Source organism: Amblyomma maculatum, chromosome 1, assembly GCF_055883805.1.
Source record: "Amblyomma maculatum isolate TAMU_Amacu chromosome 1, ASM5588380v1, whole genome shotgun sequence".
In the NCBI taxonomy this organism is placed as follows: domain Eukaryota; kingdom Metazoa; phylum Arthropoda; class Arachnida; order Ixodida; family Ixodidae; genus Amblyomma; species Amblyomma maculatum.
This window is the reverse complement of record NC_139344.1, coordinates 423067963-423079780: the sequence shown is the minus strand read 5'-3', so window position 1 is coordinate 423079780 and position 11818 is coordinate 423067963. Positions and strand designations below refer to the sequence as shown.

The following is an 11818-nucleotide window of genomic DNA, read 5'->3' as shown; positions in this document are numbered from 1 at the left end:
GGGTGGGGCGGCGAACTAACGCACATAACGGCACAGAATGCGCCAGCAGAAACACGCATATTCGCTCGCAGCCTTCGCATAGCGTTCATGCAGCCTCGTGAACTATATCAGCGCGCAACCTGCTGTCCGCGGCACCGACCTCTGTAAATCAATTAAGCGCCCTTACGGCACAATTAACACGCACTTGACCCGAACCACGGAATATCGACCAGCTGTAGCTAAACATATTCATCCTTCCGCTGTGATCCATTGGGAACGTTATGCTAGTTCTAGTCGCAACCACCCTCTCGAGAGGTTGGCTGCAAGCTGTCCTTCAAATCCAATGCGCGGGAAGGATGCAAGGAGGCGCTTGGCCATCAGAGCGCGGCTTCGAGCTGGAGGAGGGGGGGGGGGGGGCGTCTAGCCGCCCTGCGAGCAAAGCACACAGCAGTGCGCACGCACGCACGCATTCTTTTTTTTTCCCTAGAAGTGCGGGAGGTATGAAAGGAGAAGCGGGCAGGCTAGCCAACATAGACAGCGCGCGGTATCAAACCTGTGACGGCTTCATTTACGCGCCCTTCAATCAATCAATCAATCAATCAATCAATCAATCAATCAATCAATCAATCAATCAATCAATTTTTTGTTTTCAAATCCAGAGGACGGGGGGGGGGGGGGGGACCTCAGCGAGAAAGCAGTTGCACACTGCTTGAGAGTGCCGAGGACCCTCGCAAACATCAGCAGGTGACAGCTCAACAGGAAGCTAGTTTACATAGAACGCATTACAGGCATAAACACAGGCATAAACATTGCAGACATTACAGAGATGAACCGCAGCAAAAGCAAAAAAAAGGAAAGAAAAGGAAAAAAGATATGTGTTCACCGAATAACAGCGCAATTTCACGGTATTACCGCAGTGATGTCATCAATACAGCAAAAAGGATGGGTTTAAAGTTTCAGAAAAAATTCACAGAGCAAAGTTGTCTCCGAGTAACAGTAACGAAATCAGCAATCAGTTTTTCGTGTTTATTTAGCACAAATGTATGATGCTCTCAGTCTTGAGAGCTATTTCTTTTTCGCCTCTGCAAAGCTGCATGTGTGTGAGCGCGCGTGCGTGCAAATAACTCATGCGCAGGTACTCAATATGTGTGGCCCCGCATACGGTCAGAACTCAAGTTTTCATTACAATGAGGAAAGCAAACACACGATCCATGCAGCGCGCTGTGATGAAGCGGGCTCGCCACTCCGAGTCTCTGCGTCGCCTCGAATACCAGCCACCCCAAAAAACCACCGGAAGAAAAAGAACGAACGCACAAGATAGCGAACTGTACACAGAACTGACGCTCGCTCGGCGTTCCACTAATCCCGCCTTTCGTCTGAGCAGCGCGGCGCGACAGCGCGACTGAAAAAAAAAAGAAAAAAGAAAGCGAACTCCACAAGACACGTGATGGAGCAGCGCGGCGTGCCAGCGCGACTGAAAAAAAAAGAAAGAAAGAAAGAAAGCGAACTCCACAAAACACGTGATGCAGCTTCATGTGTCACGTGATTGCGCACCGAAACTCCCGTGACTGAGAGGCGGCGTTTTGGCTGTTTGGCGACGTCGAGCGTGGAAAATAGTTCTTTCTGCCAGAAATCTTCAATGTAAGTTGACAAACTTTTTCATTCCTTTCTTATAAACGCTTTGCGCATACTCGCGGAAAATTTTGTGTTTCAGAAGTGAGCAGTTTTTACATTATGAGCGTTTACCCATTTTTTACTTTGCTGCATACTGCACGCCCAATGCTCTAGGAAGTTTTTTCATTGTTTAGCGTTTTTATCACCTAGTTAAGTTTTAAAAAGTGATCCTCGATTGTCCGCGGCCTCTTTCCGATCAGTTTGCAACATACAGGGGGTTTACATGAGACCGACAAAGTCGGGTCGGGGAGGCCTGTCGGGCTAAAAACCGGCTATCGGGCTCATGTATACGCTAGGGGGTCGAGCTAAAGGACCGTCGGGTCGGGTCCCGCCAGCCCGACTGCAGGGGGTGGGTTGGCTCGACCCTACCCCATGGGCGAGGGGCATGTATACTCTGACGCGTCGGGCAGGCGCCTCCTCTCTTGCCTCCTTGCTGGTCGGGGACGGGACCGTGAGCTGTTCGTCTGAGCATTCCTCCTTTTCCTCCTCTCCTGCCTGCGCCTGGTTCTCTTGCTCGACGCACGGTGTAGCAGCGATCTTTGCCCGATAGAAACGAACTCATGTAAACCCGGACGGGTCGGGCTGGCTCAGCTCGACAACCGGCTCCCCCCTACCCGACCCGCTTGCGTCGGGCTCATGTATACAAGGCTATAGTTCAGATCTTTAAGGCGTTTTTTTGCGGAGTTATTACTAATTCTTCAAAGGTAAACAACCGCTTGGCCTCGCAGCCATAACCGTCAAATTTCAAATATTGAGAGAGGCCTTGTATTGCGTAAAAGCTATGTAGACGTATAAAACCTGTCATTTTTAAATTCCATCAGATGTGTGCGATCGCTCGCTACCTATCTGTTTTATTTATAGCGTTTCTTCGTTGAGCTATTTGCTAAAGCGCTAACCGCATGAGGCGACAATTCGCGGCGACGCCGTCGCGCGACGGGTTGAGGGCCGCCAAAGCATTGCCGCTCGTCGCTGTCGCTCGGTTTCTGGGTTTTTAGAAAATTTCGAGTGTCGCCCGGAAGCAGCTCGCGAGGCAGCCAATCGCAGAGGGCTTTAGGGTGCTCAACTTCCGTTCTGGCTTTTTCTTCTTTTATTGCATGTGAAGTTTGTTTTCCTAGTCCGGTTCGGGCGAAGAACCTGGTGCCTTCACGCGCTCACTTCGTCTGATTCGTGTATATATGAGTGCATCGAGATAATTCAGTAAAAGCTTGGAAGGGTAATAAAAGAAAGAAAAAGGTTAGCGTGGCTAGATATTGTTAATTTCCGAAAGGAGCAGGAGAACGTCACTGCTTGCAATGCAAATCGGCATCGCAGTGTAGTAGCGCACCGCTGCGCTGTGACCCTTTAAAATACGATGTGTTACAAGAAATTTCATCAGTGTCTTATCGTACTTCATGCTGTTTAGTGTTAGAAATGGGATATAGCGTGATTGCATTCCCCTTGACCGAATGACGAGGCGGCGGTAACAGAGCAACGCTGAAAACGCGCCTCTCTGTCGCTGAGCCCCGTCGCTCCGTGCGGTATGCACCAGCGACAACGACAGGCGTTGGCGGCGGCGTCGCGCGACGGATCGCTAGGGGTTGTCGCCTCATGCGGTTACCGCACAGTCCATAAGCAACGACTTTCCGCGTAAAATTAGGTTTTTAAGCTTTCCTTTAGAGTAAGCACAGATTGGGGGGGGGGGGGGGGGGGTGATATATAATTTTATTTATAACAATTCACAGACTTCAACGCAGTAATAGTTATATTTATATCCTTAGTAGGTCAGTACGTATTATTTTAGTACAGGCCCAGTGTTCTTTTTCTTTTTTTTTAACGGAGGCGTGGCAAGTTATGTGGGTCAAGCTAACAATTGGCTGTGAATTAAGCGATTAGAGCTTTCAAACTTAGTCTTCTGTTTTGTTTAATTTCTAAGAACCTTTAAGCTTCACAGAGAAACAGCATATTTTGAAAAGTGAATTTCAACTGTGAAAGTTCTTTGTTTATTAATGTTTGACATTGCTGACAAGGGTCCGAATTGAAACAGATGATAGGATCGAGTTTTTTGGTAACTTATGGCGTGTGACCTAGAGCTGCTAGGAATTCATTTTCTGAGACAGCTTTTCTTTAGGAGTGTAGGGAAAGTAATGGTATGTTATGGGTTTTGAGAAGCATGGATTTAATGAAGCCTTTCTTTTACTGCATTTACGGCTTGTTTGGCAATAATGCTTGCAGTCCAGCTGATACAATTGTATTGTCACACTGCTTTTGCAGCAGATTTCATCTGCCATCGAGGGAGTGCTGCCTGAATATGAAGCAGACAGCGTCATGAATCTGTTGAGGCAGTTTATTCTATCAGCCATGGGTGCCCTGCCCTAAAGCATCCTTCCTGTAAAGGAGACATTGAATTGGTAGGTATCACATGCTGATGTTTTTTGCATTCATGTGTTTGCTTTATAACTGTAAAATTTTTATTGGTTCATGCTTTGCATTTATTGTTTTCTTTTGAGAGTATAAAGGGCGGATGTGTAACAGGCTTCATTAAAGCAAAGCTTGAAACCAGCTCGGTGTTGTTATATGATTCTTGCTGTGTTTTTAGCGCAAGACTGACATGTTGGTGAATCTTGCTCATAGTCTGCACTAAAGAAAATTTTTCATGGCCTCTTCAGAGCTTTAAAACAGGAGATATGCTTAGCTGTTTTATTGCAGTAGTACCTACTATTTCTAGTTGAGGCAAAATTGAGTAAACCTGTGTTTTAATAGCTCAGTGACAAACATGGTTTCATGATATAGCTGACTGCACTGTGCATATGTGTGCATGTTCATGCTGACATTCAGTTACTGTTTATTTAGACTGCCTCAGCATATGTACACATACATTGATGTTTCACGTGAACAAAGTTCAAGGGACCTTAGGAAAAAGTTTGTTGAAATGAAAGTTCATTGGACTGAAATAAATGCGTATAAGATTGTTTCCATTAGCTTCAAGAAATATTCAGTTCAGTCGTGTCCGACTCTTCGTGACCCTATGGACCATGTCACGCCACGCTTTCCGGTCTCTGACTATCTTCCTAACATCACATAATTTCATCTGCAGTGCCTCGAGGATACCATCTAACCATCGCGTTCGCTGCCTACCCCTTCTCCAGTGACCCTCAACCTTTCCCAACATCAAATCTTTCTCCAGCAACTCCTCTCTTCTCATCAGATGACCAAAGTAGCTGAGCTTTCACTTTAGAATTTGACCCTCCAATGAGCAGTCAGGGTTTATGGTCGACAATATCGACTGATTTGGTCTTCTGGCAGTCCAAGGAACTCTCGAGTCTTCGCCAGCACCACAATTCAAACGCGTCAATTCTTCGGCTGTCAGCCTTTTTCACAGTCCAACTGTCGCATCCATACATCACAGCTGGAAAGACCATAGCACGAGTTATACGGATCTTGGTTGGCAGACTATTGTCTCTGCCCTTTACTAGGCGGTCAAGGCTAACCATTGCTCTCTTTCCCAGAAGCAGGCGTCTCCTAATTTCATGGCTACAGTCTCCTTCCGAGGTAATCTTGGAGCCCAAGAAGAGAAAATCTGTCACAAATTTTTAGGTTGTTCAAATCTTATCTGAGCCCATTTATTTGTCACTGCGCTGATTTGCAAGTGAAGAATGCGTAACCTTTTGCAGCACTTTTGAAAGGACTACAGTGGTTTTGAACTCGATTACTGTGCAAGCTCCTGATAATCTTGCCTATCACAACGGCCTGCTGAGGAGACAAGGCTTTCATTTTCTCCAAGCAGATCATGGTTAACCAAAATGCACACATTTGCAATTCTTGGAGCTAAAGAGCCTGGTAGGGCTGAAGATCTGGCTTTGACTGGCTATGACTGTACAGCTAATTAAGCGTGCAGACAGCTATGGATTCATCTGGTTACAAGCTAGTTTAGATAGCCAATTCACTTTAAAGCTAAATAACGGCCACTTTTCTTCACGCGATAATGAAGAGTGGTTCTTAACATAAAAATATGCTACAAAGAGTGCGGACTGTGCTTTTTTAAGCGCTCAGTATGACTTTGAAGACACAGGATAGCACCGCGGAAAATGTTTGTTGAACTGAAATGAGCAATAACTGAAGTTTGTTAAAATGAAGTGCGTTTGCATAGTGTTCAATAGAGCTTCAGTGGGGGGATTTAATAAAGTTCGTACAACTGAATACATCGTCGAAGTGACGTTCGTTCAAGTGGTATTCTGTTTTTCTGTGACTAAATGAGAACATTTACTTTGCTCAAAGCAACATATACAAAAATATTTACTTTCTTGCTAGTCACCAAGATTTGCAATTAACTTCCGAACTCATTTTATTCACAACCTAAATAAATGCATCGTTAACCCTAGAGCCAAATAGTTACTAGCAATAACAAAAGTAATATGTTGATATTTATCTGTGGGAGAACATTTTCTGTTTAATTGTTTTGTGTGTTTTTGAGTTCTGCAAACATGAGGGGGCTTGTTACAGAAGGGGTGGGCTGCAAGACGAAGGGAAGTATCAGTGTGGCGGCCCTTTTGTGTTTATCAAATAATAATGCATTCTAACATGTAAAACGAATGCCTTTACAGCCTGCTAAAAATCTTTTTAAATTGCATGTTTGGGTTCTGCCTGGATAAACATAGATGGCAGAGAGAGATCTTTCTTCCATGGGGTGTGAACTGTATTTTGTGCAGAAAGCCAGAGGCTGTCGAACATGTGTTTATAGATTGTTGTGATTGGGTTTTTTGGGGGCAATATCCTACAGTGAACTTTGCTCAAAGATGTCCCTTTAAACCCCCATGGAATTTGGTTCTCAGGTGTTGAAAATTACAACAGTGTTCTGTAAGATATGATAAGGCTGTTAAGCTTGCATAGCGCATGGAAGCGCCGAATGGCTGTTTGCCATGCTCATCTTTATTATCAGACCTATCGAAGAGTATAATGAGGGTTTTGTCCAACAGATGATGTTTTGAAAGCTCGGCCATGTGTACCTGTGTTTATCAATGTATTTGAAAAAGTGATCAGTTTGAATGCGATAATTAGAGGTATTGTATCTAAACTAGCTCTCGGCCAGCCTGTAGTGTTTGTGAAAAGGCAAATGTGACAAGAAGGGTGTTCTGCTAGAGCTTTTAAGGCTCTTAAATCTGTGCAGCTCTGCTTTAGTACATGCATTGTCTCCTGTACATGGCTAGTTAAATGATTTCTGTTCATTTTATTACAAAAAGTCATTCTAAATCTTTAGATAAGCTTGCTCACCTCTATTGTTTGCATTGTGTTCACGCATGCTATAGCTGGAAATGATGCAGTATTAGTTACAAGTAAATAAATAAAAGGAGAAGCAACTACATTTCCTTCGTCCGCACATTTTTAAGAGAAACATACATGGGCTCATTAGATGTTAGTGTTATTTGCAACTGTGTTTGATAGTGAAAGATCTTCCTGTCATTGCATAGAAATCTTTCAGAAACCTCTGAGATAGTTTGATACCTGGTGATGTGGAGGTTGACTTCCCAGACAGTAATGTATTCCTATAGTTCATACTGCACCAGCCAAAAGATGAGACACAGCAAAGAGGAGGACAGGACAAGGCTGGACTATCAACTGAATGTTATTGATAAGAAGAAAACAACGAAGACTCCTTCCGAAAATCTCGCGCACAACCTAACCGGTGGAATGGCAGGAAATTGGGAAGAAGATGATGAAGAAGAAAATTCAAAGCCAATTCCAAGTCAAGGCCTAACTAACGACTTTTCTAATAGATAAAATTCCTTACAATGAAGGCTAACCGACGCCTTAGCCACACACTTGTCCTCGGCTTTAGCAATGTAAAATGCTTCAAGCAACTCTGCAGAGTTGATTACCATTGCTGTAAACTACACCCGTATTATTGAAGTCAGGTGCACAAAGGGACGGGTCATGCTCCGACTTACACTCTCGGGATTGCACATGTAGCGCAAGATTAGAACTCTCCTTCCCTCCCAGAGAATTGGAGTGCTCCGTCAGGCGCACATTTAGACATCTGCCTGTCTGCCCGTTGTATTTACAGCGAGAAACAAGATAGGAGCTTTGTGCGTTAGAGTTAGAAAGGGGCTCGACAGTGTACCTCGTGATAGTTTTCGTTGTGCAGTGTCACATAAGAAAAAGTTCACCACCTGCAGAAAGAATGTGGTCTACCACGTTCCGCTGAATTGTGGCCGGTGCTACTACGGGCAGACAGGCAGATGTCTAAATGTGCGCCTGACGGAGCACTCCAATTCTCTGGGAGAGAAGGCGAGTTCTAATCTTGCGCTACATGTGCAATCCAGAGAGTGTAAGTCGGAGCATGACCCTTCACTTTGTGCGCCTGACTTCAATAATACGGGTGTAGTTTACAGCAATGGTAATCAACTCTGCAGAGAGTTCGTTGAAGCATTTTACATTGCTAAAGCCGAGGACAAGTGTGTGGCTAAGGCGTCTGTTAGCCTTCATTGTAAGGAACTTCATCTATTAGAAAAGTCGTTAGTTAGGCCTTGACTTGGAATTGGCTTTGAATTTTCTTCATCATCTTCTTCCCAATTTCCTGCCATTCCACCGGTTGGGTTGTGCGCGAGCTTTTCGGAAAGAGTCTTCGTTGTTTTCTTCTTATCAATAACATTCAGTTGATAGTCCAGCCTTGTCCGGTCCTCCTCTTTTCTGTGTCTCGTCTTTTGGCTGGTGCAGTATGAACCTATACCAACGTGCCCAGTCGTCAACCTTGTTGTATTCCTATAGTACCGTATGCATGCACAATAGATAAACGTAACCCTTGCATATACACTGAATCTTCCACTCTAGAAGAGAATTTTGTGCACAAGCATTTTACTGTAGTTTGCCTCTGTGGAGCATTGTATTTCTAATTCTGTGCTCTTTTTATGCTGTTACTCAGCAACATATGAAGTATTCCTTGTTTGTTTCTGTTACTTGTGCATTTGACTTTTCCTTTTTTTTATTATTCGAAATAACTTTATTCCTGCTGTTCTGACTAGTGTTTTCGTATGCATATGCAGTCCTCTTGATGCTTCATTGAGCCATATCTGGAGACTCCCTGTTGCCGTGGTCTGTGCCGACAAGTAAAAACTAGGCAACCTGACTTCCGGAACAAGTAGCAGTGGGACGTAGCTGCATGGTTTCTTCAGCATCCATGTGGATTTCTTATAAAAGACAGGTATTTCTCCTATATTTGACTTTCATATGTGATCAAGATTTTACCTTGGTGACAAGCTCTTGAAGGAAAGGATGGACATTTATGGCACTTTCTTAATTTCTTACTCTCGGGAATACACTATTACGACTTGTTAACTGCATATGTAGCAAAAATTATGTGTGACTGCATATTCCAGCAGTAAGCTGCATGATTTTTTAAGGATGAAATAATTTAGCTCCTATTGTCGGTAGCCTACTATTGACAAGCCAAAGCAGGCAATATTAGGCACCAAAAAGTGATTATGCGGGGCCGGGTGGGTTTTAATGAGACAAGCTCTCCACATTTTAAGCCTTTGTACAGGGCCAACGTGCCTCCCTGAATGTGTCTGGGACACATGCAAGTCTTGTATCCTCAAAAGGACCTTGTCTAAATTTAAATAAAAGTAGTGCCAACCTATACGACCAGTTCAGCAGTAAGCTCAAAATTGAAGCAAAAAGGCATTCATGTCCTGTGCGATGTCAGTGCACGTTAAAGAGCCCCAGCTCGTCAAACGCTCTGAAGTCCTCCCCTACAGCATCTCTCATAGCCTGGGTTGCTTGGGATGTTAAACCACACAAGCCAAACCAGTCATTTTTTACCACCCCATCTGACTTGTCTTTCCACGTATCTCCAAACGATAGTGCCTACATAAGACTTGCCACTATTCCTGAGATTACCTAGATTATTATGTATTTATGTATTTTATGATTATGTAATTTTCCTCAGTGGAGCATTGCGTTTTCAATTCTGGGCTTTTCATGCTGTCACTCAGCAACCATATGAAATACTCCTCCTATGTTTCTTGTACTTGTGCATTTGACTTTTCCTTTATTATTCAAAAAATCTTTCTTCCTGCTGTTCTGACTAGTGTTCTCATATGTACATGCAGTCCTCTTGTTGCTTCATTCGACCATATCTGGAGACACCCTGTTGCCGTGGTCTGTGCCGACAAGTAACAAGGCAACCTGACTTCCTGGACAAGTAGCAGTGGGACGTAGCAGCATCCATGTGGACTTCTTATAAAAGAAAGGTATTCTAAATTTTATTTTCATATGTGATAAAGATTTTACCTTGGTGACAAGCTCTTGAAAGGAAAAGATGGGCATGAGTGGCACTTTCTTATTTTCTTACTCTCTGGGAATAAATACACTATTGAGACTTGTTACCTGCATATGTAGCAAAAAGTATGTGTGACCGCATATTGTAGGCTAACTATAATATACTTCATCATTCCCTATTATCGCTCGTGTATTCCCCTAGGTGCTTGGTGTAGCTGGTCTCCTTCAGTAATTACTTATGTGTGTGTGTCATCTGCTATGGCAAACATAGCCATCACTCAGGAAAAATGGGAGCAAACAGGCATAGTGGCATCACTTGCTGGTAGCATGCACCAAAATGTATGTATACATACTGATACGTTGCCGCTCAACATGTGTATTTGCTTGATGTAGCAAATGGCAGAGGAGAGAGTTTATCTGATGATATAGAGGATCAAAAGGAATACAACTAAACACAGCAATAGTCTCTATCTCCTGAGGGTGTTTTGCAGGTACTAGTTTGTACAGAAAGTGGTTGGAAACCAGTTAGCATATTTTGAGGAAAAACAGGCATCTGAGTGAAGAGAGATGTGCGTGTGATGCTAGCACAAAGCGTGCGAAATTGGCAGAAAAATTTTGAGCATGTATATTTCTTTTCTAGGTGACACCGTGATAAATTTTGATATGGCTGGTACATCAAACACACAATGTCGTTGCCGTCGGAAACCAAGTGTTTCTGTGTCAAGGGTTTGTGCAATAAATGAAGGTATGAATTTGCATCTGTTTCTTTTGTCACTCTCACTTTTCACGAAATATTACATGCATGTGAATAGTGAGTAAAATACACATTATTATTGGACACTTGAAATATAGTTAGCATAACACAAGGTATTAATACTTTGTATGAACACGATTCTTTTAAATAACGGTGGCCAATTATCGGAACACAGTCGTTACAGTGCCCATATACGCTATCAATAGGCTAATCATAGGAGGTATAAATACGTTCTATGTAAATACATTCTATTCAATCACGGTGGCCAATTGTCGGAAGGGAGATCATACATAGAGCATATGTGTTCTAAAGACTTTCTTTTGATGGTCGATAGCTTCTATGATCATATTGTCTAAAGACATCGCATAAAGTGATCATAGACATTTTTGTAAGGGTATGGCGGTCCAGAATGGCGGGTTTTCACTGTGACCCTGACGCCCGCCCTGCAAGGCTCTACTTTCGCGAGAGTATACACGCATTGGTTGAAATGCACAAATTGAAGACCACTGTGCCAGACTGGATTTCAAGAGTCGAACCACTATGCGAGCTGAAGGAATTTTAACTTGACAAAGGCAACTCGTATGAGCCTGCCGGCTTCTGTATTAAGTTTCATGCTTGTGGTAACCGCTCTGCTTTGAGCATTCTGTTTGTAGCGCGTTTTTGTTGGTTTTGTTTTGTGTTGGTGATGACCGGCAATAAAGAAAAAAAAACAACCATCGGTCGCCGTGGTGTAGAGGTTAGCGTTCTGGGCTGGTATGCGGCGTAGTCGGTGGGATGATAGTTCGATTCCTGGCGCGGCTAGTTGTTTCTTTTTTTATTTACCTGAACGTCTTTTTAGCCTGCATCCGCATTTCCCCCACAACGAGCGGCGCTGACCACATTCTAAAACGCAAATAACCTGCCACTCCTACTACTCCTACAACTCCCACTACTCCCATGTACATAACCCGATATGAATAGGTCCTATATATATAGTTTTTTTTTAATACGGGAGCCACCTCTGCTGCCTCGAGCGGACCGATCTTTCAACCACAACATCAATCTTGTGTGGGTTCCGGCTCACGCGGGTAACTCCGGAAACAAAGGGGTCGACCGTCTAGCCCGAGGCTTAACCGACCTAGCGACGGGAGATCTATCGGGAACGGACGCGCCTGTCAAAGC

At 43.8% G+C, this 11818-nt stretch overlaps 1 long non-coding RNA gene across 1 annotated transcript; it reads left to right on the top strand.

The window, feature by feature from the left end:
* The first annotated feature begins 1542 nt into the window (after positions 1 to 1542).
* Positions 1543 to 10659, top strand: LOC146209255 (uncharacterized). Its single transcript, XR_014706119.1, has 5 exons — positions 1543 to 1620; positions 3904 to 4040; positions 8670 to 8827; positions 9735 to 9875; positions 10544 to 10659. It is a non-coding gene; the product is annotated as an uncharacterized LOC146209255 (long non-coding RNA).
* Positions 10660 to 11818: the final 1159 nt, after the last annotated feature.